At 39.8% G+C, this 26,728-nt stretch overlaps 1 protein-coding gene across 1 annotated transcript in view; it reads right to left on the bottom strand.

The window, feature by feature from the left end:
- Nucleotides 1–26,728, bottom strand: part of alpha-Man-IIb (alpha-Mannosidase class II b) — a 951,837-nt gene that overhangs the window by 797,575 nt on the left and 127,534 nt on the right. The window lies entirely within an intron of this gene.

Genomic DNA, 26,728 nt, shown 5'->3' with positions numbered 1-26,728 from the left:
AATGGACGAAATTCTTCGGTGAAAACATGACTGTAATTGAGTTACTTGTTTGTGTAATTATTTTGCCCACAAATATGATATCCACGCGTTCAATTTATAATTTAAGATAGCTAATGTGTACGGAAAACTAAAACACCGAAATGAGTTCTTCAGAATTTCTTTCGTTCGAGGTTTTTCAATGAGTCACCCATGATATGTTTGTTTTCGATAGCTATAGATTTTTGCACGGATCCTCGGTGCTAGTCCTAATGATTTGTGAATACAGATTATTATGCGCGACAATGCACAGCAGCCTGATTAATTCACGTCCGATCAGCCTACGATTGGGCACATCTCGTTCAGAACGACAGTGTCACTAAACCTGCTTGCAACAGCTTTTCGATTGCAGGATTAATTGCACCCTGTACTGAGTGTCGATGCGCAAAAAAAGAGTTAAAAAATGAAAAATTACGACACTGGTCTCCATCACGAGAGAGGAAATTTGCGATAGGGCAGGTTCGTGTTATCTAGTGTGGATTTATGTCGAGCACGAATTTACTACGATTTCAAATGTGCTGCATCATTCACGACTCGTTAAACCATGACTTCCATTTTCATATCAAGGAAGTTCCGACTTAGAGCTAATGAACTGTGAACTAGCAATCGATTTAATTCAATTTTAGGGCGATGACAGAACAAAAGAAGGTTCTCCTCAGCTAATGAAGAAAACGTGCTGGAAATAGATATAAGGTTCGTACATTGACACGGGGCATATCTGGTGCATATCCCAATCGGTCCTAATGAATTCGAAGGATTGATCTTTGATAATGATGACGCCGCTATTTTATTCTAACTAATTTCATTAGTGGCAGAGTAATTCAAGTGATGAATAGCTTTGAGCACGTCACAACCTTCTCATCGATCCCACTCAGGAAAAATAAAGTACGTAACAAGTTCTGATTTGAATTAATATCAGGAAACTTACTCCGTTTTACTAATGTCTGCCCTGTTACCCTATGCTTGCATGCTTCCTTTGCCTCTGCCAAATTCATACACTGTTTAAAACATTCTCATCTGTTCCTGTGACTTCTAGTATTTCTCATTTTTGACCACGTTCAACCATGGTTAACTTGGTCTACTCCTTTCTCTTCTCTCATACTGTAAATCATTTATTCTCTCCTTTGTATGGAAGTTGAATTATCATCTATTCTCCACCAAACCAGGTAACAAAACTTCTCTCTTACTAGTATAATGCCGGTGCACATTCATGCATGATACGCAGTTCTCTCGACCTCCATGCAAATCCAAAGATGCGCCAGTCACTGCACTATTTCACTGTAGCAAAGTTTGTACTTTAAATCTATCGGAACAATTGCTATCTGGAGTCATAAATACTAGATATATTTAATTACTATATATTCTTCCATCATCAAGTGGGGTTACTCCTCTCAAATGAATTGCCATTCATCCTTGGCCTCATTGAGAAATAAGTATGTAAAAATGAGGTTAACAGTAAAATCTTGACGTCAACAAATTATACACACATTTTCAGAGGCAACAACATGAAAAATATTAGGTGAGACTAAGTCCTACTGTGCAGGGATTTTGATAGCGTCGGGAAAAAATGAGTAGTATGGAAATGAGAATGAGTAAAGTGGAAATAAAAAACATTGGATCTTTTAAATATGTCGTTGGTAGAAGCAAGTCAAAGTTAGTGAATACTTCAATCTCAATGTTGCCGGAGCCCAGCTGGGATGCACATCCAGAATTTAGGATCACACAGAGAAAAGGGTCATTTATGAAGACTTAAAGAAGAAACGTTTGCAAAAACTGACACGATACCTTTAAAATCGTCCCTAAGAATAATGCATCTTTGAGTTTAGAATCACTCGAGCAAAGAAAATGTGAGGCTATATTGATATTGTGAATAAGTGTTGAACGGGTGGAATCACTAATGAAATTTAATATAATATTAGTTGGTGATCTAATTTGAATTTATTGATCAATTGTTTGTACAATTCTGTGAATTTCGAATGTACATTTAACCCTCTGTTTGAAATTATTTAAATATTTAAGTCTGTACGAAGGGAGAAGATAGAAATGTGTTGTCTAATGAGTTGAGGAACACATTTAATGTTACAGAGTACATACTGATTAGTCGTGTGCCATTGCTGCCGTATTTCTCAAATTATTTCTGAAATATTATTTTCAATATTATTTTTATCGAATTTAATCATTCAAAAAATATATTATCGCTGGCGGGCGGCATGAATTAATTCGAAAATGTTTCATGTTATGTTTGGAGCTTTCGTAATTATTTTGAATTGTGCCCATTTCAGCGTGAGCGATAATCTTTTTGTATTCTCATTGCATGAAAATGACGTTTTGCTGGTAATCTATACTTTAAACTAAAATTTTAGCTGGTGAAAATTTTACTACGTGATGCTAAATAAATAATTAAAAAGAGATCATGTACTGATTTAGTAATGTGCAGTAAAATACTTGACCTTATTATATACAAGCCACTCCTTAGACACGTATAAAAATAAAGTTTATTGTCTTACCATAATCCTTCCCATTGACAGGCAAAATTTATTACTATGAGGCGATGTTCTTTCAATTTAATAGGTGTACATTAATGAAGATCAATCCAGTTATAATAAAGACATAGATATTTGCTCGCATTCATTTTCACTCAAATCTTTGCCTCCCATTGTAATGAGTTTTGAACGATTGCTTTCAGTTAAAAAATATGAGAATTACTATTTTCTCGGAGCTATTAAAACTTTTTTTTTGTATGCGAAAATAAATTTTATTTTAAACTATTTATTTGTTGAGTTGGGTTTTGGAGATTCATCACACAGCGTAGTGGTTGTCTAAGGACTTCCTCAATACTGTACATATAGAATAAAGCCACTTCCATTATGATAAATCGTTATTCATAAGCACATACTACCTCCCTTTGTACTGTCCAAAATACCTTTTCTTACCATTCCCTTCCCCTACTTCGCTAACCCACTCTTATCTCTTATACCGTACTCTTTCGTTTATCTTCATAAAGGTTTTTTATATATTTTCTCTATATTTTCCCGCAGCCGTCTCAAAAACTTCCACTGTACTTATATCTCTCCAAAAAAATGGGAAGAGTACATAGAAACTGGTTGACTTCCCTCCTGAATCAATATCGAAAACGAATGTCACAATTCCATTGATACATCTTACTTCTGCCATATCATTCGCGCTTAAATATATCTGATAACAGCCATTAATGGATAAATTCTACCTCACTTCCTCAATATTCAGAATAATTATAAAATAACACGTATGACACATACAGAAATGCTGTTACACCATTTGTAAATGATGTACCAGCTTTTCCATCAATATTTTGAGAACATTATTATCTTTATTAGAAATTTTCATACAAAGTTTCACCCTAATTTTCCACCCTAGCTGATAATTTTAATGTAAGTATGCCTTTGCTCTAACTCTAAGAGCGGTCATTATCATCTCAGAAGAATGCAAACATTTTCACCATGTGAAGGCTTTCGCAGGTTTTGTAGGAAATGGGCATCTCATGGATAAGGCAAATGGTCATGATAAACAGTTACTACATCAACAGATTCAAATAATAAAGTGGAAAAGCTAATTTTGCGAAGCGATTTAGTTTACACAAGAACTGCACAGAACACCCTTTTACATCCTTATGCAAAATATGAGTCTCAATGGTCCAAGACGTAAAATCACATTGATTCAAAGGCATAAATGTGGCATTTGAATTACTTGTCTGCCCTAGAAATTCAATTAAAATCAATGCAAAATATTAAGTCTCGAAACTATTTGATTTATGTATAAGTCACGAAAGAATCAAGCAATTTTTATTCTGATATGTGAGAGAAAGAAATTTGTGATGAGACTCCGTCTTTGTTTCGACCGCGACATTTTTTCCAAAGATCTTGACCTACTTCATGTTACAAATGTAACTTGAGGTGGAAATGCTAATAGCATAACACCAGAGCTAGCATTTAAGGAGTTGAATATCTGGAGTAACCAATATATTCTTTTTTAAGGAGTCCTAAAAGTATACAGTTGCAATGCCCCGTTATCGGAGAAACTATTTCGACAGCGTGCCTCCAAATGAATGACTCTAAACGTCAAATTCAACCAAATTGGTCTTTCACACGTGAGTCTATCTTTTTGATTGAACGTAAATGAATAACCACCACTCACGTATTACTATCAATCGCCATGGAAGTGTCTACTTAAGCTTTTAAGGTCCTTGAAGCAGTGTTTATCTCGAAAGAACTTTGAAAATCACGCGAAAGAAAGCGCAGTGAGATTTCCTTCCTAAAATATCACCCCCTCCCCGATTCCTGAAACACCCGTCATTCCTTCCCTATCCACTTCCTCATAAACAGCCCTCCCGCTCCCTTGCCACCCTCACGCCCATTCCGAATACTATCAGATCCACTTACCGCCGCGAAAAGTGTGCGAAGCGGAGTGCGAGGCAGCGAAAATCACAAAAGCACTCTCTCGTGGAGCAAAGGGTCGGGGGAGGGGATCGAAGAAGGTGGGAAAAGGTTCTCAAAACAACTGAGCGACGGTGAAAAAAAGTATCAGGCAGAAGGGAATGCATAAATCCAACTTGAAGAGGCTGGGTGACGGAGGAGGGGAGGGGGGGTGAGGAAAAAGGGGACAGAGGGAAGGAGATTTATCCAGGCTTTAGCAGAAGAGAATGGAAGAAAGTGTCTCATTCTAGAAATTCACCTCACGTTCTCAACGTCCGAGACCTGGTGTCCAAGGCTAAATTTTGGGAACGTTTTTGTTTGCCCTTGGCGTAAGGATTACTTTCCGCATTTCATGTTGAATGTGTCGTGGTATCAGTATATGTTTACCTAAGAACTTGGAAGTTCGTCCCGTCAGCTGATTGAAAGTAATTTTTTTCGTGAGTGCTTTTTTCCCCTTCATCAACCTTGTCTGTGAGTAATGTTATACCTACAGTGTTTTATATTAAAAAGTTACTTTTAATACTTCGTATATTTTGTTTCAATTTATTATGGTAACTAACACGGACTGATGGCATGGTTTTCCGCGAATTAGCTCTCCAAGATGTTATCACACGAAGGTATTCTGATTAATACACGTATTTAGAACCTTATGTTTATTCTTATGAGAGAATAAACACAGAGGCACGTAACCTCGCAAACTATACCAGCAATAGAAGGCAATAAAATCTTGTAAATAGCATTTTAAAGTAGTAGCCAACAGTTGTTGGCAATATAAGTTGTAGACGTAAATTTACCGCGACGCTGATTATATGTTAATGATAAGCATATGTATTTACACATGCATTACTTACGTTTACGGACCATTGCGTAAAATTCTGACTAGGAGACAAGAATTAATCTTATCCTATGATGGTCTTTAGAGATACATTTCTCAAAAAAAAGCTTTTCAACGTTATGGACTAAAATCAAGGAAAATGCGGGCGATATCATGACAGTAACATTTAACGGAGTCATCCACTAATGCACAGTAAAACAACAATATCAGCACTTAAAAATCGTTCACCTTGACTGGCCTTGGGATTCGAACTCAGATTCCTAGATATCCGTTCAAGTGCTTTAGCCAGTTAAGCTACCGAGGCGTCCTCTGGCCTTGTTGGCGTTGGCTTTAACCCAGTGGACTGTACTATGACTCAAAACGCACGACTGCGAATACTTATGACATTGCCCGGTATTTCGTCATAACATCCTGTTACTTTAAAACCCGTCAAATTCCGGAGAGTAAGAGAACATCTCGGTAGCTTAACTGGCCAGAGAACTCGGCTAGATATCGAGGGATCCGGGTAAAGAAGAATGATTGTTACACTTTGACATTATTGCCTTACATATAGCATTAAAATTCGCTTCAATTGTGCATAACATAATTAATATTTGAATCCTCTTAAGCCTGGAAATAACTTTATTTTGATTATGAGAATATAGAAAATTATTAGAAACTTGGTCCTAGGGTCGTTTTTAATTCTAAATTTCAGTTTTTAATTATGATTTCAACACTTAGTTTCTCCGTACGCATGTAATTGGATGATATGCTTTCAAGATTGTGATAACTTACATAATTCCAAACGAACAGGGCAAAACTGCCATATTTCTGCATTTTTTATGGCAAATATTTAATTAAAAATGTATAGTGCACTAAGAAAAGGGATGGGTATACAAGATTCATTCTACTCTACTTTCCTTTTTACAAGCTCAAACAGTAACATATTTTGATAACAATTTGCTGGCAGTCGCATATAATTGGCATGTTTTCTAAAGCTAGTTAGAGAAATCTGAACAAACAAAACCTCTTTGACGTAAACTTTAAGTACTCCCCTATTTAAGTTACTCCAATATTAATTTATGAATGATTGCATCAGAATTCGCCCTGTTGATTTTGACCAAATAAATTTGGTGAGTTGACCTTTTTCCATTAATCACTTGAAACAGCAATCGCATTTCTACGCTTAGAAAACTTCACTTTTATAAAATATACAAAACAAATTACATTTGTAAGTCAAGAAATCGAATGGTAATGTAAAGAAAAAATGTGATGCGTAGAGAACTTTTGCACGATGCGGAAATTAGGTGGTTTAGACAAGATGATGGGATGGATTGGAAGCGCTTGAAATGTGGCTGTGGAGAAGAAAGTGGAATAGGCGGAAAGGAAAACGAACGCAAGTGTGCGAGGAAATGGAGAGGGCTGTTGGGAGTTTCACGCCAGTTGAAATTTCCTACCTGAAGTAGTAGGAGTATAGCTCACCACTACGAATCGGGTGACAAATGAGAAGTAAGAATGAGATCGTTCATATGGAATCCTGACAAGCTTTGCGCTTGCATAATTTAGTAATGTCATCGGATATTTGAGCAAAGCAAGCGAGTAATACCGCGCTCCAACACCCTAGAATGTGGACATACGTCGGATAACAGTTGGCTTTAGTTAATTGGAAATCGTGCGTTCGCAGAAGGCGAACGCTAATTCCCAAATCAAAACACGCGAATCGCACCGAGCGTCCGATATGGATTTGATTAGAGTGGGCGGTCACCTAATTTAGCTCCAAAATAGGGCATTTAGACACGGATATAATTTTGCTTTGAATCAGCAAAAGAGAGAGAGAATAAGAGGTAGGTACGATGGAGCGTGGTAGAGGAAGGGGAGGGTAAGAGAGAGAGGGGGGGAATGGGAGGAAAGTATGCGACGCGGACGCTAAGGGTGGAGAGGAAGGGTCGGAATGAAAGGGGAACATGATGAGAGACGGGACGCGAGCGAGAGATGAGAGAATGGCGGAGAGAAGATTGAAACAGGGGGCCAGGGAATGGGGAGGGGGTCATGGGAGGAAAACGGGAGAAGGGGATTGGAGTGGTGGTAATGCATGAGTCGGTCCATTTGCCCTCTCTCGTGCACGGTCGCTCGAGGTTGTGGAGAAGAGACGGAAGGGATTTTGGGGGAGGAAGTGAAATTTAAGAGAGCTGCCGAGGGGAGAGAGAGGATAGAGAAAAATGCCAAGCAGTATAGGACCGGGGGGAGGGAAGAGACTTGTGTAGGACTCGCAGAGGGAGGCGAGCAAGATGATGAAGAATTGGACTCGTCATTTGTTTCACTCGTTGCGGGGGGGATCTTCGCTTAAACTCTCCATACATCCTTGGACCTTCCTGCCATCTCTCTTCTGCCCCTCCCTTTTCCCGTCTTCTCCCCCCTTCCTCCATCCGACTCTTGTCTCCCTTCGGCCACTTCTTTGCTGCTCCTACGGTTGCGCAAGCGGGGCGGGGGATGGCTCAATTCCGTCCAAATAGTGGTCTGTGTTCCCTCCCAAATACGTTCCACTTTCCTGTGAAAACAACTATTAACCATAGGATAAATCTTGAGTAATCTCTTTTAAGAGAAGATTACTTCTGCTGAGTGGTGCTTAATTGGAAGGTCCGAAAATTTCACTACTTGGATTTAAAGCGCTACTGAAACTTAGGAGCATTTCAGTCCCAACACAATCCCGCTGTAGACACCATCGATCAAAGCAACATCTATTTGAACTAAAGATCTTTAGGAAAAATGCCTGTCCATTATTAGTAAGTCAAAAACGCAGACCCAAGGGGGAATTTTCTTAAGGTGAAAATTTGAATGGCATGTGCGTGGGCTTCGGGTACCCACATCTGTGATTGTTTCAAGATTTGATGGCATAGTACTGCATGTTCATTGGGTAATTGATACCACATTTGACGTTTGAGGACATAGTGCAAGATGAAGATCAAGCATTGAGAACAGCTAATAAGTTGGTTGATGTACATTTTAAACAACCAATACAGGAAATAAAATAGGGTAAATGAGAAGTAGACGTCACGCAATTTGTAAAGCGCAATAGTTGTGAGGAACTGTTCAAAACCTTCCTTTGATAGGTGTAATGAGAACAGTTGATTGACTAGGGGTTTTACTTTCAAACAAAAGTTGCAATCAACCCCCAACCTTCCTATTGCACAAGTGTTACGCAAACTTTACTCGCATGCCATCTAGCGTGAATAAGAACATTCCAACCCGAGTAGGGTTGGCGTCAAATAAGAGAAAATATCACCAGTGTAGTATGTGCAATTTTCCGTCGGTTATAATATCTAAATATTAACATTTGCATTCAGTATTTCTTGCTTCATTGTTTTCCTTTATTGTTGAGAATAATGTTTCCATCTAATTCACGTCGGAATTCACTCGGCATCTACCCAACTACATTCGTAAGCTCCAACGCAGCGCAGCGACGCGGTGCTGATCAGTTAAGCTAACTCAGCATGACACTTCTGAGACCGAGCTCGACAGATGCCATACTTTTATTTCAAGTGGACAGTTAGTTTACTGAAAACAATAACACCATATTAATACGGGCTAGTTCACCATCACGTATCACAGATTTATGCGATATTCCCACGCAATTCCGGAACAAAAGGCAAAATTATTTGTTTATCCTTTGATAAGATTTTTCACTAAGAGGTGCTTGGCCCTCACGAGAAACTTTCTCTTTTATATCCCTGTCCTCTAATCTCGCTGGCCCTTTCAATAGGCCTGCCCACCTTATCTCAGACGTGGTAGTTAAGGCTTTTATAACACATTGAAGAGTCGCACAAAACGCCTCGGAGGGCCATTTGGGACTCGCCCACCGTAGATTACCCGACCCTGGACCAGCCCTCCATCGCCCGCCAGCGAGTAAGGCCACCTCCCCACTTTATCTCTCAATCTGCCTCGCTCGTCCTCCCTTTCTCCGTCTTACTCCTTCCAACCTTCCCCGCCTCCATGTACCACACAACGAATCCTCATCCTCCCCTTTGAAATAGAGCCCTCATCCTCACTTATACTCTCCCCCCTCCTTCACCTCCTCGTAACCGACCATCTCCACCTCTCCCTCCTCCTCTATCTTTCGACGATCCCCGCTCAAGGCTCTCCACGATGCGACGTCGCCATGGAGATGTCCCTGAGGGGCACAAAAGGCAGGCACTCTTCTTCGTCAGGGTTTTTGGTCAGGAAAGAACCTAGGATGCGACTTTTAGATCGGCCTCGGGGGCGGTAGCGTGGGGCCGACAGAGAGGAAAAAAATACATGCCATAATGTTGGGCGTAATCAAGAAATCTCTGGGATGAAGAAAGGACGGATTAAGCTTCAGAACTGGAGATGGCCACCGACATTAGTTGCGGACAGCGTCACTCGCGGATAGTAATGCCTCAATGACACGCGAAAGGGAGCGAGTGAATGGAGTCTCCTTGAACTCACATAATACTGATTACGCCCGATTGTTCTACTTCAAAAGCGGTTTTTGATCTGAAAGATGAATTCATCAGCAAAGATTTGAGTCTCCGCAAATAATTGGATTAACCAAACGAGGAATAATAAAATCAGAAATTGAAGTGAAAATTCGTCTCCTTTAATTGTCATTCACCAGTAAATAAAGTAAATTTTCAACGATGAAAAATTCCATTTACTGTGAGTTAGTTATGCCTGTAAACTACTAAGCTGATCACACAAGCTCACACATTGCCACAAGCAGGCTGATAAAAAAATATAAATGCAATTAATTTGCAACCCAGATATTTTATTTCTATGAAACATAAAATGGAACAAACGATGGCGTACATATTATTTCAATATATATAAATATTTGAATATAGTTTATGCACACAGAATATCCCTGTTGGCGCAGGGAATGCCCAAATTACCTTGTTCAATACTCGTTATTGTCTGTCCCAAACAAAGATAGAATGATTTTTTGTCACCAATGCGGATGGCTGGAGTTGGATGGGAAAGGTAATGGGAGATCTTGGGAAAGTAACACGACCTACGTCCGTTAACTGTGGGCGTTTACAGTTCACGGATTACTGTGAGACTGAACCCTTGTTCGACGGTCACGTCACGCATTCACGATACCACTTTCCATGGAGCAATGATTTGCGATAAAATTGTGCAATAAGCTTAGAAAATTAGATTCCGAGACCATGGCTATGTTTAAGGATGCTTACGGTGATTGATAAATGTGCCAAGTGACGGTTTCCTGCTTGCAAAGGATGTTCTGGGAGGGTAACGAGGAGGTTGACGATGAGGATTGCCATGGACATCCATCAACAACTCCGTGTGATTAAAATGTGCAGAAAGTGAGACACGTGTTTGACTCTGATTGACCCCCAAGTGTCAGAATCTCAGCAGAAGAGTGTAATATTTAGAAAACCATAGCGCATTGCTTTCTCCAAGAATATTAAACCATGAGAAACGTGTGCCAAGATGGCCCCCAAGGTGCTGTCAGAAGATTGCTTGTGTGACAACCTTTACTTGGATCTCTTGGACCACGGTGAGAGAAACTTGAATTTTTCAGAGTATATGGTTACCTGGAACAATAAATGGGTCTTTGAGTAGTACGACATAAGTATGACCCCTTAGAGTAAAATTTCGGCCCACTAGCATATTTCGAAGAGGCCATGACGAGGTGCCTGAAGTAGGGTCCTGTTAATGCCTTGTAGGAAGCATACCACAACCGGCGGAGGCACTAGCATTTGGTGTGTGGATACATAAGGGTGCTCTTATGAAGAATTTTAGCAATTTGTATTTTGATCTGATATATATTTTTTCTCCAGATTTATTCTACTTATTTTTAGGGCAGACTTTGTAGGATATAATTGCAGGAAACTAAGAGAGTTAGCTAACAGCGTAAAAACACTTTCTATCAGGCATTTCTCCTTCCAGGCAGTTTAATTATCTTGGCAGTGAAGTATTTTTCTCATCCAACATATTTCAATACCGTTCATAATATGAAAATTGGCGCAGGTTTACTTGAGCATGAATCGTAATTATTTCATTTTAGAATTCGGCAAGACATTTATGTAACGGCTTAATGCACAATTTAATCTCTTATGGCGCTTTTCATTTCATAAGTTTTGAACCCATCAATTAGTATTCATACGTTTCTTTATAACATCGTTCTTTCTGCCTTCATATCGGTATTCAGTCTTTTATTTTGGTTTATAGGCAAGGGTGTCTGAAAATGTACCTCTTATTTTTGGTGGCTGGCACTTGGGAACTTGGGAGTTTCTGTTCTCGGCTAAGTCGGCATGCCTGTGCACGTTACATAAAGCCACCACTTTCGAAGCGAATGCAATTCCTTCCAGTCTAACTTTTACGATCGTCGAATCAAACTCCCTGACCTATATTAATGATCTCGAAGTCTATCTAATCCGCTACTCACCGTCTACTCCCCCGTATCCACCGCAAAACACGAACTACAACGGATAATTTTGAAGTTCTCGTAAACCACGATGATTAAGTCCGATTAGTATCTCACGGTGAGGGTAGGTCTCCTTCTCTCGAGACATCTCGACACATTGGAAACTTATCCAATTAGTCTCCTTCAGTAGCGATACTAAGTCATTGTGCCGAAGTAATGTGATATACGTCAGGTGCGTCCCTCGGACAAATGACTTCCCTAATTTGTTCCTGAATGGAGGGATACACCTTGGTAGTAAACCCATCTTCATTTTTATCCATTTTAGTATTCTGTATTTCAGAGTCGGGTATGTATATGAATGAAAATTAATGCCCAATAAGTAAAATATATATTGTTTGAAGAAAACGAATCTCCAAGCAGGTTGTGGATTGAGCTTGAGCGACACGTCATTTTCAATAAAATTTGAGTCTGCATCAATTTTCCCAAAAGTGTTAGATAGTTACAAATTTAAAGCAGCTATGAAATGGTAAATTATATCTTGTCCCAAGAAAAGAAAATAAACGCTATTTTGAGGGTGTTTTTAGTAGGAAAGAGTTCAAATTACCGAAAATATGAAGTAACATAGTCTTAACAAAATATAATCTTAATATAGGCAAGTCTAGTCTTAACAAAAGAGAAAAAAGTATTGAAATAGAAATCTCTTTCTTTGCAGAATTTTTTATCAATTTCTTCGATTTTCACAGAACTTTGGGCATAGGAGTACAAATACCACAGATATGAAGTTGCTCTCTAATTTTTCCTATTTATTCGTTGCTCATTCTCTCATTATTTCCTTTGTCAGCAAAATTCATGCTTGAATGGGTGTGTTTGACCAATAACCAAATAACTTGCTAATTATTTAGAGTTTGGCGATGTAAATATGTTTCTAAAAATGTTCAAAAACAGGTAATCTCAAGATTGAGAACAAATACTGAGGATGCTAACGTACTGGCCTCCCACCCTGAGCATCCGGGTTCGAATTCCGGCGACGACAGATATTTTCCAGTGGTGTCCCGATCCCCACTTGAGGTGCTAGGTGGAGGGCACTAATGTGAGTACACCGTCCGTCGGATGGGGCGTTGAGCTGCGGACCCTTTGGCGCCTTTCTTTAAGAGCAGGCCTATGCAGACGCCGGGTTTCTCTCCACTCTTCATATTTTGCTTTCCATCCCTATGTCGCAAATGAACTGAGCTGTCTGTCGCCTCCCATAAAAACTATTACTACTTATACGAATACCGATTCGAATGAAAAAGTAATAAGTAATTATATTCTAATTTTCAGACATAGCAACGCAAAGGTTTTACTCCTTATTACATTTAGGGAAAGCTCGATGCATGAACGTCAAATGCAGTGAGAATCACCCCGCGTGTATTGAAAGGGCGTCGTCTTCATTCAAAACACTAACGAAAAGGAATTTCGCCGGCTATTTCCTACTGGTCTCCCACTATCGCCGCAAGTCGAGGATCGAGGTAGTTTTGTCACTTTTATGGAAATCTCTCCGGTTTCACTCCATGGTTCCCCTTACGTTCCAGGCATTAGCATAAATCCAGGCAGCGAAAGAATACAAGCGGGAGAACACGGATAAGGAGGAATGAGGAGCGGCAGGGAGATTCGAAAGGAGGGATAGGGTGAGGGGCGGACGACGAAGTGGCGCACACGCGCGCAAGCACACACGGACGCACAGGCATACGCAGATTCCTTGGTTCCAGGGGCATTTCGCCCGGACTATTTGTCACATTTCATTATTTCAGCCATCTCTCAAGGGGGTTAAGCCAGGGGCTGAAAATTGAGCTACCCGTTTTCCTTCTCTTTCTCCATCTCTCTTTTTCTCTCTCCGCCTTCTTCCTTCTCCTCCTCATTCCCTTTCTGCCCACCGCAACCGCATAACCCACCCATTCCTACCATCTTCCATTCCGCCGAAACAAGCAGACGGCGTTTTCCCTCTAACCACGGGAATACTCATTTCCTTCCAAACTATTCATGCCCTCCCCTCCATCGTTCCTGGGGTATCTCTCTTTCTCTCTATCTCCCCTCCTTTGCCCACCACCTCTCGTCCCTTCCACGCTTTCTCTTTTTCTCGACAAAACCGCCTCCATACCCTTTCTATATTCTCTGCCAACCTCCCCTCCTCTCTTGGCTCCCTTACCCTCTCCCCCTTTTTTTCCATTCTGCCTCCCAGTTTCAATTTCGCCGTCCTTCTCCTCGTCTTGTTCATCCCTCGTCATTCTCTCTTTCTCACCTTCTCTCTACATCCTTGAATCATCGTCTCCTCTCGGCCTTAATAAAAGAGGAAACAAGAATTGGAGATGCAAAGGGGAGTGAGGGCGGGGCAGATAATGACGAAAAGGGTGTATGGGCTGTGGAAGGGTTAGAAAGAGAGGTTTTTTTGTGGGAAGAGGTAAGGAAGAGATTGTATGCGATTAGGATGTGAGTACTAAGTACTCAACTCCTTACCCGTCCCCCCCCCCCACTCGCCCGGATTTTGCATTTTAAGGCTCCTCTATGGAACAATCCGTAAAATAAATTGCATCGGACATTAAAAAATTGTGAATTGTGGGTAAGTGTTGTTGGATGACGTTTCACTCTGCGTGGCAATGAAGGAATATCTTAAGCCGCAATGTTTTTTGGATTCAATTTACCTCGGACACCTACAAATATGCTAACTTCTACTAGTGTCATACACTAACTCCTTTCATCTTATTTTGATAATGATATTACTATAATCTTTGGATGTTACTATTGTTTTAGATCAAAGAGAATAATCACTGAAATTCGATGTGTTTTAACTTTAAAAGAATATTCAAGAGGAAGTTTAGAGCGGAGGTTAACCGTTCAAGGCGTGCGAAATAAAACTTGTAATCTAGTATTGAAATTGTTCACGGTGGAGCTTGAAAAAAAGTTCTTCAATGGTTATAATATTAAACAAAATAGGTACCCACTCCTTGAATACTGTAATTTTTCCAATCGGTAATGATGCTAACATATTTGAACGCAGTCTTGAAAACTTGATTAGAGGTTTAAAACAATAACCAAATAAGTCTGGTAGGTCGTTATCTATTGTTATTTATAGCATTTTACAAAGATGATGTATGGTAACGAGTGCTTAAAAGAATTCCTTTCATAAAGATACGACTTTCTTCTACTTACATTAATTTTCTTGAAGACGGAATCATTGCGCCGAAGCATGACCCACTCCCAATCGACCCACTCTCTAATTTTAAGATACTCCTGTATGAGTAAAGGAGTATAATTTTAGTTGTTTTTTTATCTTCACTTTTCACCATTTCACCACCACATTTAATAAATTGATAAAATGAAATAAATACAATCCTTCGATAAATTTTTCAAGTCTTTAGCTTTAAATGATAAAAACTCCAGAATTCTGTCTTTTTCGTCATACTCTGTTGTCTAGCCCTTTAAAATCATTTAGGTGCCATAAAGCCCTTTAAAATCATTTAGGTATTTAAAGCCATAGATGAAGTCAGAATGGTCATCAATCCATCCACCATTTAATACGATAATAGATTTTGCTTCTATTTCGCGGACTATCACATTCCTTCTCAGTGCAATGCGCAAAGCTACATAGTAAGATGCATTGCTTTCCCGGCGTGTAGAGATTCCTCTCGCGTCATCCACTGGGCGAGCCTCCATTCTGGCGACCAGAGACCCGATAAATCCCGAGAAAAATTTCTACCAAGGTACATAGTTCGTTCACCCAGTTCAGGATGGTAGTTTGATAACTTTTAGCGGAGAAACTCAATGAATAAGATACGAGGGCAGTCAAGAAAAAAACATACGTTTCGGTCTAGCATGGTGGTGGGTAGGGCTAGAGATGCCATCTTGGTGTTTAACGCCCCTTAACTCAGCACAAACCCTATTGTGGTGGTGTATAGACCATGGTTCTTCTACTTTGCTCATTGCAAGTTGTTAAAATGTGCGCTGAAACAGAAAGTCTCGCGAGTTTTCTGCGAGTTTTACGGAAAATAAGTAATGGAAGGTGACATCTCAGGCAGAGATATTAATTGGCGGTGACCCATTCGGCTTTAGAAAAAACAGAGACGATTCTTGATAAACTTGATAGATCTCATTAAGAATAGAAAGCTTATAAAAAGACCGTCAAATTTTTCATAGATTTAATAGAAATTTTTTTATGTGATAGCTAGAAAGAATTCTTACTATCCTGAAGAAGTCAGGAGTGACTTCCAATAACAAGAATGATTTTTAGATAGCAGAACAGATTAGAAACGCATGGCAGATATCGACTGCGGCCAATTGCTGAGAAAAACAATGAACTTCAAAGAAGCACTCAAAGGATTTTCTCTTTTATTCCTTGATACTCTTCGCCGCATTCATTAAAAATATTAGAATTGAAAAAATGGTTAAACTCTCAATTATTTGCTCAGGTAGAGTGAAATCAAGGAAGGGTGAAAGCAAGACAGAGCGAAAGAAATAAAAGCAGGTGAGCATAGACAGGAATAAGTTTAAGGATATTTGGTATAACTTGGATGATAGTCAAATGACCTGGACGAATTGCAAATAGAGATCCATACAGTAGTAATGGGAAGAATGAGTCAGAAGAGTTACTGGGAATGCAGTACCCCTAGCAAATAATTGGGGTATTTAATACCGGATGATGATATGAAGAAGAAAGCAGGCTATGATACAACAAAATGAGGCTACGATATTTTTTGACGGAGACAGTCAGCAGTTCAGAGTGAAAATCATTCAAAAGCAGTCGAAAAAAATGATGCGGCAATGTACTTAACATAGGAAGCCATTTTATTCAGCCGGAAATATGAAAATAATAATGGGGAAAAATATAATAAGAATTTCAGAGTCAAAAGTAGGCAAATGGGTGATAGGAACACACTATAGAATACATCATCTAAAAACTTGCAGTGTGCCAATGCCGTAAATTTTCTTGGCTGTTCTGGAAATATGAAACGATTCGCACTGAAAATATTGATAACTGAAATAGCCGAAGCAGAATGATGGCCTTAAAACCAATCCACCCGTCAAGGCATCCGCTGAATCCCCCTGAATGTACCTAATAAATTTTGGACGGGGCATGATCCTACATGAATACATTTAAGTCTAAACGTTCGTTGGCTACCGTTTTTCAAAAAACTTGTAGCAGTTTATTATTCATTGGTAAACGCCTACGGCAATGGCGCCTTCCTTTAAAAATTTCAGATCGATTTTCTCTCATGCGTCCGAATTACTTGTTGCTCTTATTTTTGTGGGAGGTTTTCTTTACATACGTTTAAATGAAAACATTTCACTAGAGAAGAATGAGGGAGGGGCTCCTAATATTTTAGATCTTGTCGCCGATTCATTTCATGTGAGTGGTTCCTAGCATGCAGTGATTGTTCGTTAACTTTTTCCGCACTAACATCATGATTGTGATTTATATCGAGTTCGTGGGCGTTTTTGTCACAACGGACATAATTCTTACTACAAAAGAGTATTCTAGAATACTATTCCTTTCAGTCCTGTCAAGTTTAAGGGGCCAAACTTTGCCTAAAAAGTTTTAAAATTAGTCAAATTATTTAACCGTTTCTAACATTTCTCATTGTATTTCATGTGTTTCTCCGGTAGAGCATGAGAAAAAATAATGCCATGCTCCGTTTTGTCTATGCACACACTCACTAGGGCGGAGGAATTTAGCTATGTAGGATGGTGACCCCGTCTCCCTGTGGTTGCAAGGCTTGGGAGATGCTACAAAACACGTACTTCGATTTTCGTTCTCAGTCGAGCAGCAAAGAAATGAGAATGGTACATTGTACGTAACGAAGGTAATGCAATGTAACCATGAAAACTTGTGACAAAAAGCATTCCATATTATGCATGGAAAGAGTATTAAATTAAAAATAATCTCATTAAGAATTATAGCTATAAGGCATAGGATGACATAGTTATAGTAAGAAGTGTCAAAAATATAATACATTCGAAGCCATATTTCGCTACTCAAATCTATGGAGACGGGTGAATGTAATTTGGCGTGCTGTTAAACTGAAATAGAGGCATAAGCGATTGGTGCAATGAAGTATGACGTAGTGAATTCATAACGTAATGGCAATACGTTTACCGATTTTTGTTCAATCCATATCTCCCTTCGAGGGAGAAAGCTTTGCATTGGGAAATGATTTTATCTGTGTAATAGGAATAGAAGATAGGCAAGGTAAATCCGTAGCATCAAAATGATTAGGAGAAGGTCCACTGCGACTGAAGAGGAAAAATCAGGAATAAAGTACAGATTAAAGAGGATTTTGGAGGGACCAATCCATTTTACGTAGTTGAATACTCAAAATAGGGTTTGTTTTTATTTATATGTATCCGGCTTATTTACAATTACCTAGGTTAGATAAAAACGTCGAATTCCAAATTGTCCGAACATTCCCTGTTTTTATTATGGTTTATGAAACCTTGTCATTCAATTCTGAGGTATTAGTCGTAATTCTGAGTGAATAAAATTCGGTGCAAATGATATAATCTGGTATTTTAGGACATAATACTTATTAACATGGGTTCTGATTTTTTTAGCGCATTTATGGCTATTGATAATTTGATAGCGAAATGATCCTAACCACCAGGGGAATCAAAAATCCTGCTCTTAAGGCACATAGCGGTTGAATGACTAAAATTTCAAAGGGAACTCTGCCGCATCTACTTCATTGACACGACAGAGCGACGTCGTGTATGGAAAGTTCTCGGTTTACCCTGGCCACACTGAGGAAAGGCAGATGAAAAAGATAAAAGAGGGGAGAGACCCGAAAAGAGTGACCGATGAGATGGAAAGAGTCGCGGGTAGGAAATGGAAAAAATGAGAAAAGACGACGGGTGGAGGAAAACAAGAGGGGCTGTCGTAAAAAATATACTCCATTCCTCCCTCTCATGATCCAAACTTCTCCGTCTTCTCCCTTCAGAAAACCCTTTCCCATTTTTGTCGCGGGAACTTGCAGCAATTTGTCACACTCGTTCCGTCTGATACTCTATTTACTCTCCCGCTCCGCTTTCCAGACCCTCCTACATACCTACCCCCTCGTCACCACCCATTCCCCATTTCGTCTGACCCGCAGTCCTCCTCACCCCATTTTTCGGCTTCCCTCTCTACCAATAAGAGAGAGATTTCCTCCGTCTCTCTCTTTATTTCAACCCCTCCACTCCCCCGCTCGTACTCCGACATCCACACGCCCTCTTTACCCAAAAAACCTAAAACCCTTCCTAAGATTTACCCCCATTTCTCTGTGCAGTCTTCCTTGCCTCCGCTCACTGTTGCAGTTCCCTTTCCGAAGGATTTCGCGAAAAAGATGTACGGAATAAATATGCCTGGTTCTTTATCAGTTCAAATAATTCATTGCCGCGATCAATAACCTCTCCTATGACGCCATGCTAATGGGGCAGTAGAAGTTTGTCAAGGGTTGCGGTCCATTAGAACAAATTTCCATATCAGCTGGTTCGTTTTTTTCATCCATTTACCTTTAACTTAATACCCTTGAAGATTCACAAATTTTCTTCGTGCGATGAAAAAATGATCCCGTCTAGTTTAACTACGAGGGTCATCCGGAAAGTAGTACCCGTTCGTGAAATAAAGAGACAAAAGTAAATATTAACAAACATAAAAAATTTTATTTGAAAGAGGATACTTTAAACTACTTCTCAACATAATCTCCAAGCAAATTAAGGCATTTGTCATAACGTGTGACAAGTTTCTGTATTCCTGCTGCATAGTCCTTCGCCGCCAGCTCATTGGGATACGCGAGGGACCCATCTTGCACAAATTTTTGCATAATGCAGATGGTGTTTAACAATTTCATGAACAATTGTTCGAGAAACATTGGGAAAATGCTCACAGATGTCATCAATTGTGACGCGCCGATCGTTCGCCTCACGAATTCGTCAACTGAGCTCACCAGTTGGTCTGTAATGACAGACGGTCTCTCCGAACGCTCATCGTCGTGTGTGTTCCCCCTCCCCATGTTGAAGTTGCGACACCACCGCCGAACAGACGACTCGTCCATTACATTGTCTCCATACACCTCCTTTAATTGGCGATGAATATCACATGGGCGAACGTTTCTTGCATTGAGGAATTTAATCACTGCCCTCACTTCACAACTGGCGGCGTTCTCAATTTTTTTAAACATTGTAAACAATCACAGAAACAACACAGGCAATGCTAGCGTCACGCAACTTGGCTCAGAGAAGGCAGACAAGCCACTGAAGCTATCTGACCTCGTCCAGCGGCTACTCGCGTCGTCAGCACTTCATGCGGCACGAACGGGTACTACTTTCCGGATGACCCTCGTATTTATGCAGAGAACGCATAACATTCTGATTAACAATGATCTTCAGGTGATAAAATTTGAAAGTAATCCCAATTTTCTTTCGAATTTGAAGCACTATTTTAAAATCATGCATTGAATGCTATAGCGAGAATTTAAGCAAACTGCGCGAAAAAAATATCTACATTATACAACCCAATGGCAAATATGATAAAATTAAATGCACTTGTATTTTAGATGGGAATGATTTTGAAAAATCTCTATGACCAGGCGCTCTTTGAGATCATTGTTTGACAGTAAGATTTACATATTTAACGTAATTATTGCAATTCATTAAACTTATAGCCAGAGCCACATGCTTGAAGCATCATTCGTCTCCTTTCATGGAAACAGTGGCGCGTCATTCATGCGTTGCCAAGAAAGAAGTGCTTCTTCATTAATTAAGCCATCATTACTCTCCGCGCAAGCTGCAAGCTCGGTCCTTTTACGTACCTATACCCTTCCTTCCTCTATTCAAACTTCCGTCGACCTCACCCGATGTCGGCCCATTTCCCAAACATTAAAGCATTCGCCATTCTTTACTTCGACTACACTCACTCCATTTCTACCCTCTGCCCATCCCTTCGCCTCTCCCTCTCTGCCCCCCACTCAAACCTCTCCCGGCACCATGCACTCTGGCGCTGTCCATCGCACAGAGTATGGGGGGTTTTCAGCGGTTTCGGGAGCATTTTTTTCGACTCAGAAGTGGAGGGGAACGGCTGAGGAGCTGGAGGGAGGCGGCGGGACTTGGAAGTGGGTGGGGAAGGGCTGGGAGAGGGAGATAGGTAGAGGGAGGATAATAAAGAGAGAGAGAGAGAAAGAGAGTAGGAGAAACGAGAGAAATGGCCAGACGTCTCAATCGGACGTGCGGGGTGGGAGGGTAGGGGTGAAAACGGGGTGGAGGTTGGGGCGAGATTAAGTCGTGACGTCACCCGTGCCGTCCGTTCGTTTTATTCCCAGCAGCAGCACATCGACATGTGTGTTTTTTTTATTTGTTCCTGCCATTTTTGGCGGCGGTCAAAGTTTTTATTTCCAGAAGAAATATTTCTCATGCATATTCATATTTGCGGCGCGTTTTTTGTGCACAACCGCCGGTCTCTCTAACCTTCCCCCCCCCCCCGCCACCTCCACCCCTCCCACTCACAACCGAAGGATTGAATTTGTGTGGAAGGACATAAAAATGTTCTCATAACGTACGCCCTCAGGGGAATCGTCTTGTTAAGGCTGCGCGGCCTTGATTCGGGTCCCTGTTGAGCAAAGCGATTTGTGATGCTTTATTCCCATCCATTCCTCTGGATGCCCGCTCACAATAAGGTCTGTTTGTTGCTGGGTAGGTAATAATTCTCGGAATTTTAGGGTACCAGGCATGTGATCAAATAAAAGGAAGAAAAAGACGGATAAGGAGAGAATAACAAGTTATCACTATCATTGTCGTGACACTAGTGTATCCAAAGGTATAAGTTTTCCTGCTGTTTAAAACTGAACAATCGCGTCCTCAGGGGCAGGTCCGCATTTTGTAAACACATGGCTAAGTAGTAGGGGTAATTATATTAATATATCCTACTAATGGTAGCGTAAATTATCTTAGATTCATATTGTTTAATATTATTTTAGATTTCGACGTCTAACGAAGTTAAGGGCTCATACCTTCGGAAAATCGTTGGATGATTTGCTTGGTGTTATATGCCATTGATCCACATATAACACTATATATAGGCACACATATATGTGACTTATTTAGCCAGTTTCACACAAGATGACACTTTACTTATTGCTATTGTCCACCAATACGTATTTCTGCAGGATCCTGTTTCTTGGATGACTTTCACTCTTCCCTATCAAAGCTGAATATTGCTTTTTTCTTTCAAGGAGATATTTTCACACCTACTGCGGCGAAATGAAATAGAAAAAGAGGTGTTCCGCAGGGATGCAAATGTTCCTTGAACTTTCTTTTGCAGACGGGCATGATACATCCCTCCCGTAAAAACAAAAGAGTTATATTGGAGGCGAAAAAGTTGTTTTTGGAGTTGAGAAGGGATTGAATCCGTGACAGCTCTTTCGCTGATCCTGGTCTCATACACATGTGTAACCAAGAGCAACTCTTGAACATCAAGAAGACATTTTGCCTCAATGTTTAGAAGCAGAGGTTTTTCAAGGTTATATTCCTTTAAGGTCTTCACTCACCGTACGGTAGACTGAATGGAATGCGACGCAAAAACTCATGAAAAAGGATATAGACAAGAAAGGGAGACTTTAAGAAGCATATATTTCAAGTTGTCATCCATTGCTTTAAATTCAATGTTAACCCAAGACAGATCATGGTGCAAAAATATTTTGTGACATGATACATCGGAGAGTGGCACAGCATCAGAGGACCTGAAAAACCATGCGGAAAGTAATTATAACAACACGAACAGCAAACAACTTCCTTCCATAAAATTACTGAGCAATCATCCTCGTCGAGTTCGAAAGCTATGTTTTCTATAGTAAAAATTTAACTATGATATGCATACGCGTTAGGCTAAGCTCCTTCCTCCAATTTTAAGGAATTCGTGGTTCGATTCTGTGCGCTGGAGATTATCAATATATAATTAAAATTATTTATTATCAATTTAATAATAATTTAATTTGATTGCTAGTAACGACGAAATTTTATTGAGAGAGCCTAAAGAGTCCGTTGAACCAGTATGTAGTTCAGATTCCAAAAACTCTTCATATATGTAAATATTACGCGATAGTTCCTTGATAGCTATATTTTTGTGACTCTAGAATGAAGATTTAATCGCACTGGCTAGTCCAGTGCCATGGAGTTTAAACTTTACAAGTGACGATATTTGCAGGTCCAAAATATGTTGAAATGTAAGACTGTGAAAAATGGTTTTTCGAACTATAGCAGTGTCTACAGAGACGATATCTCGGTAATAATAATGAAGGTTAACGCGAATGGAAGCCTCGATTTCAGTAAATAATTTATTTATTTATATTTATCTATTCATTTATGTACCCTGCAAACCACCGCTAGGGTGTGTGGCCGGGGGTAAATACACACCAGGCTAATTTTTACTCTAACATGAACCTACCACGGTCGGACAATATTACTATGATCCAGGTAGACTTAAGATGTCATTTTTTCCACGAACGATAGCATCGTTATAACATTGCTTGATAGAGGTAGTGTTATTTTCGGTTAAAATTATTCCTGTGTGTATTCACCCCCTGTCTCACACCCTAGCAGTGGCTTGCAAGGTATATATAAATAAAATAAGCTATCTGTTCTACACTTAATTTCTCTAATTATATTAACATCATCTTCCCTACCGTAGTACGATGGGGGTAATAATACATTTTCAACATCACTGTTAAAGAGACGCCCTTCCAATTTATGCAAGAGCTTCAAACTGTCATTTAACCTTCGCTCTGTGAACGATTCCCAACTTGGCTGCTCTAATATTTTGAATACGCTACTAAGTCTATTATAATAACGTTTTAAAAATCCAGCTCCTTTACAATGCACGCGATCCAATTCGGCAATTAATCCAACTTCGTGAGAATCCCATGTATGTACTTGCAGAAAATTCTAAATAAGGCTTAACCAGCGACAGAAAATATTTAGTTTAATATCGCTTAATATAGACATCATTGCATCATGTTGAAGGTTTGAATTTATGAAACAAATACCTACCGTAACACATGGGCATTGTAACTTGCGTTACTTTTGATTGAAAACCTAACGTGTTTTCGCCCATTTAGTTTTTATGTTGGATTTTACGAGTTATGATATTTTTTAATGACTGGAGAAACAAGGAAGAAAGATAATTAGGACGAGAATAAGACAGGGCTTGTGGTGTCAAGGATATTGACGTCAATTTATCTGAACTTTCCGCATGAAAAAGGATAAGTTAATCAACGAAATTTCCGATTTGCCATTCAATGATAATATAGGTGCCATTACTTTAATGCGTGGTCAAAGGTATCTTTCAAATTATATTTGAAAAAGAGTCATAATCACTATTACCAATAACGGAAGATGTCATGTTTTTCCTTCAAACCAGTTCTTCATTGATGATAGGGATTTTTTCTTCACTTGGCTTGGACCGATAGCTTGAAATATTCTAAGAGAAACCAGAAGAGAATGATTCTACCTTTTCTAATTTCCAACGGGGTGATGGTACAAATTCCGTTTTCTAGATTGAAAATTCTGATTGACTTTTGGAATTAATGTAGGTTTCTCTCACAGTTTTCAGGAAGATATCCTGGCAGGTTGAGGTCTGTATCAACTATATTTTTTCAAATAGTTTGAACAAAACAATTCACATAGGCTTAAAATATATTTTATGCAATTATGATCGTTCGTTGGAGTTGAAGAAGAATTTTGAAACCCTTGAACTTTTGGGTAAAAGAATGCAATTTCTCAATGTATGAAAATTATATCTGACGCCTTCCACAGATCTACCCACAAAATCAATATAAAAAGGCGAATCTCACGTATATTCTCCGATGGTGGGCATTTGCGTAAGTAAATGATGCCGATGCTTATCTGGCGAAGGCATGCCAATAGTGCCAGTTCCTACCATAGTCCATATCACGAAATGTGATTTCGTAAAATACTTTCCGAGCAGCAGTATCTATCTTTAATGCATGACTGGCGAGATCGGGATACAGTTGTGAAATGACGACAAGGCTTTCTCGACCTAAATGCTTCGGAAAGCGTTTGGCAATTAGCTTCAAGCGCCCGATCCATCAGCAGACGACAATAGAGAGCATAGGAAATACTCGCCGAAGAGGCAGGAAACAAAGGAAGTAGACATAGTACATGAATACGTGTATGTATATACATAATAGCTATGTGTGCACGAAGGACTAGCAGTGCAGTCCCCAGCGTGCAATTAACCGTGTACGTGGTAGGCATTTTAGCGAGCGCCAGGTCCAACGTTATCGGAGAAGACGAATGAGTTTGTCACGAACGGTCGCGCGTTGCTTTTGGAAAATGGAACGTTTGTGCCATTGCCGCCAGTAATTCAAGTATTGTTGCGAGTCGCGAGTGGGCCGTAAGGACGAGGTTCGGTATAGACGGGCAAAATAAGGGGACACAATGGGTATGAGGAGAATCGCGACGCCATTTATTGATTGCCTCATTGCAGAAGTCTCGCTCTAACGCCTGGTAGGTACTTCACCACATGTACCAGCTCTAATTCTCGGAGGTTCTGCCTCAAGGAGACTATTCTTACGAAGAAAACTAGCACGTTCCTGGGCATTAATCATGCGTATTTGGTTAATCAGCCGATTGATTTAATGACTCACGAGCGAGCATATGCTTTTGGTTGCACGGAATTAGAAACGCCTGTTTAAACATCGAGGGAGCGCCAGGAAATTAAGAAAAGGTTGCGTTAAAATGGATTTGGTCAGCTCGTGCTCAGTTCATTAGTTATAAATAAAAACGTTGTGGCGATTCTTAGTACAGAGTACACGGAACAGCTGGCTCGTACGCCGCATAGCAATAAGTTGAAAGAATAACACGACTACAAGGATTTACTCTTAACCTAATAATATGGATTACATGTGTGTCTCCTCAGATCAAAGGTGAGGTGTGTTTTTCAAATAAATGGAATGATTAGCAATTATATAGAAAAACCTACACATTGACGACTACGGTTAAATGTAATTCCGTGACGACACCTTTGCAAAATTTTTGTAAAAATATATCCATATGAAAAGTAATAGAAAAATGATGAAAAATGTTCATATGAGGGTTTCGATGGTTTTTTTCTCCATTTGATGAGCAAAGATTTCGAAACAATTGAGCGAATTATTGAGCTATTCATAAAGAATAATTTTTTAATGAAGTCTAAGTACTAAATGAAATAACTGACCTTATCTTAATGTTAATTTTGTTGAATGAATGACATTTGAGCAAAGATTATGCACATTAACCGATTAAAATTAAATCATTCACTTTGTAATTTCACACACAGTGTGAAACTTAGTCTTAGACTTATAAAGTTACTTATTTCATTTTCAATACGTTGAATAAATTCCATAAATTTACGCTTGAGACAACAAATTTAATTGAAACCGATCTAAATGATTTGTTTCGATCTCTTGTTTGCGTCGAGAATTTTCAAGCTGTTATTTCCCGATTTTGCTATCATATGTGATCGTTCTCAAGATAGGTTATTTTATGAAATTCAAAATCTAACGCTTTTCAGATTGACAACCGTCATTAAGTACCGGCATAAACGATATCTCGAAAAGTTTGAAAACCTATAAGAAAAAAACGGAGATGTATAGAAAAGGTAAAGTCACGACCGGAACGTCTATTAAAAGAATCTTTTTGAACACTATACGCCTTAGCTGCTCATCAACGGTCTTATCATTTTTTTTTTGTTTCGCTCTCCTGCCCCCGCTCGTCTGTGTCGATATCCGGTCGACGGCGGCATTGCTTCGCGGGCTCGAAGCGGGAGATATCCTCCTCCCCCGAGCTTTTAACTGCTCTTCTCTGCGCCACAGCACTGGAGGAAGGCGGATCGCATTCGAGCGAAGTCTTTCGCCATCATATCCGCTCCAGGGAAGAGGCAAACCATTCCCGCCGATCAAGAGCGGGCGGGGAAAGGGCTTTAACCTGAAGGGGGAGAAAAAAACGCCTCGCCCTCGGTGGAAATTC

This window comes from Hetaerina americana, unplaced genomic scaffold (genome assembly GCF_022747635.1).
Source record: "Hetaerina americana unplaced genomic scaffold, ioHetAmer1.1.p SCAF_50, whole genome shotgun sequence".
Classification (NCBI taxonomy): domain Eukaryota; kingdom Metazoa; phylum Arthropoda; class Insecta; order Odonata; family Calopterygidae; genus Hetaerina; species Hetaerina americana.
Note: the sequence above shows the minus strand (reverse complement) of the source record. Positions and strands in the feature narration are given on the sequence as shown.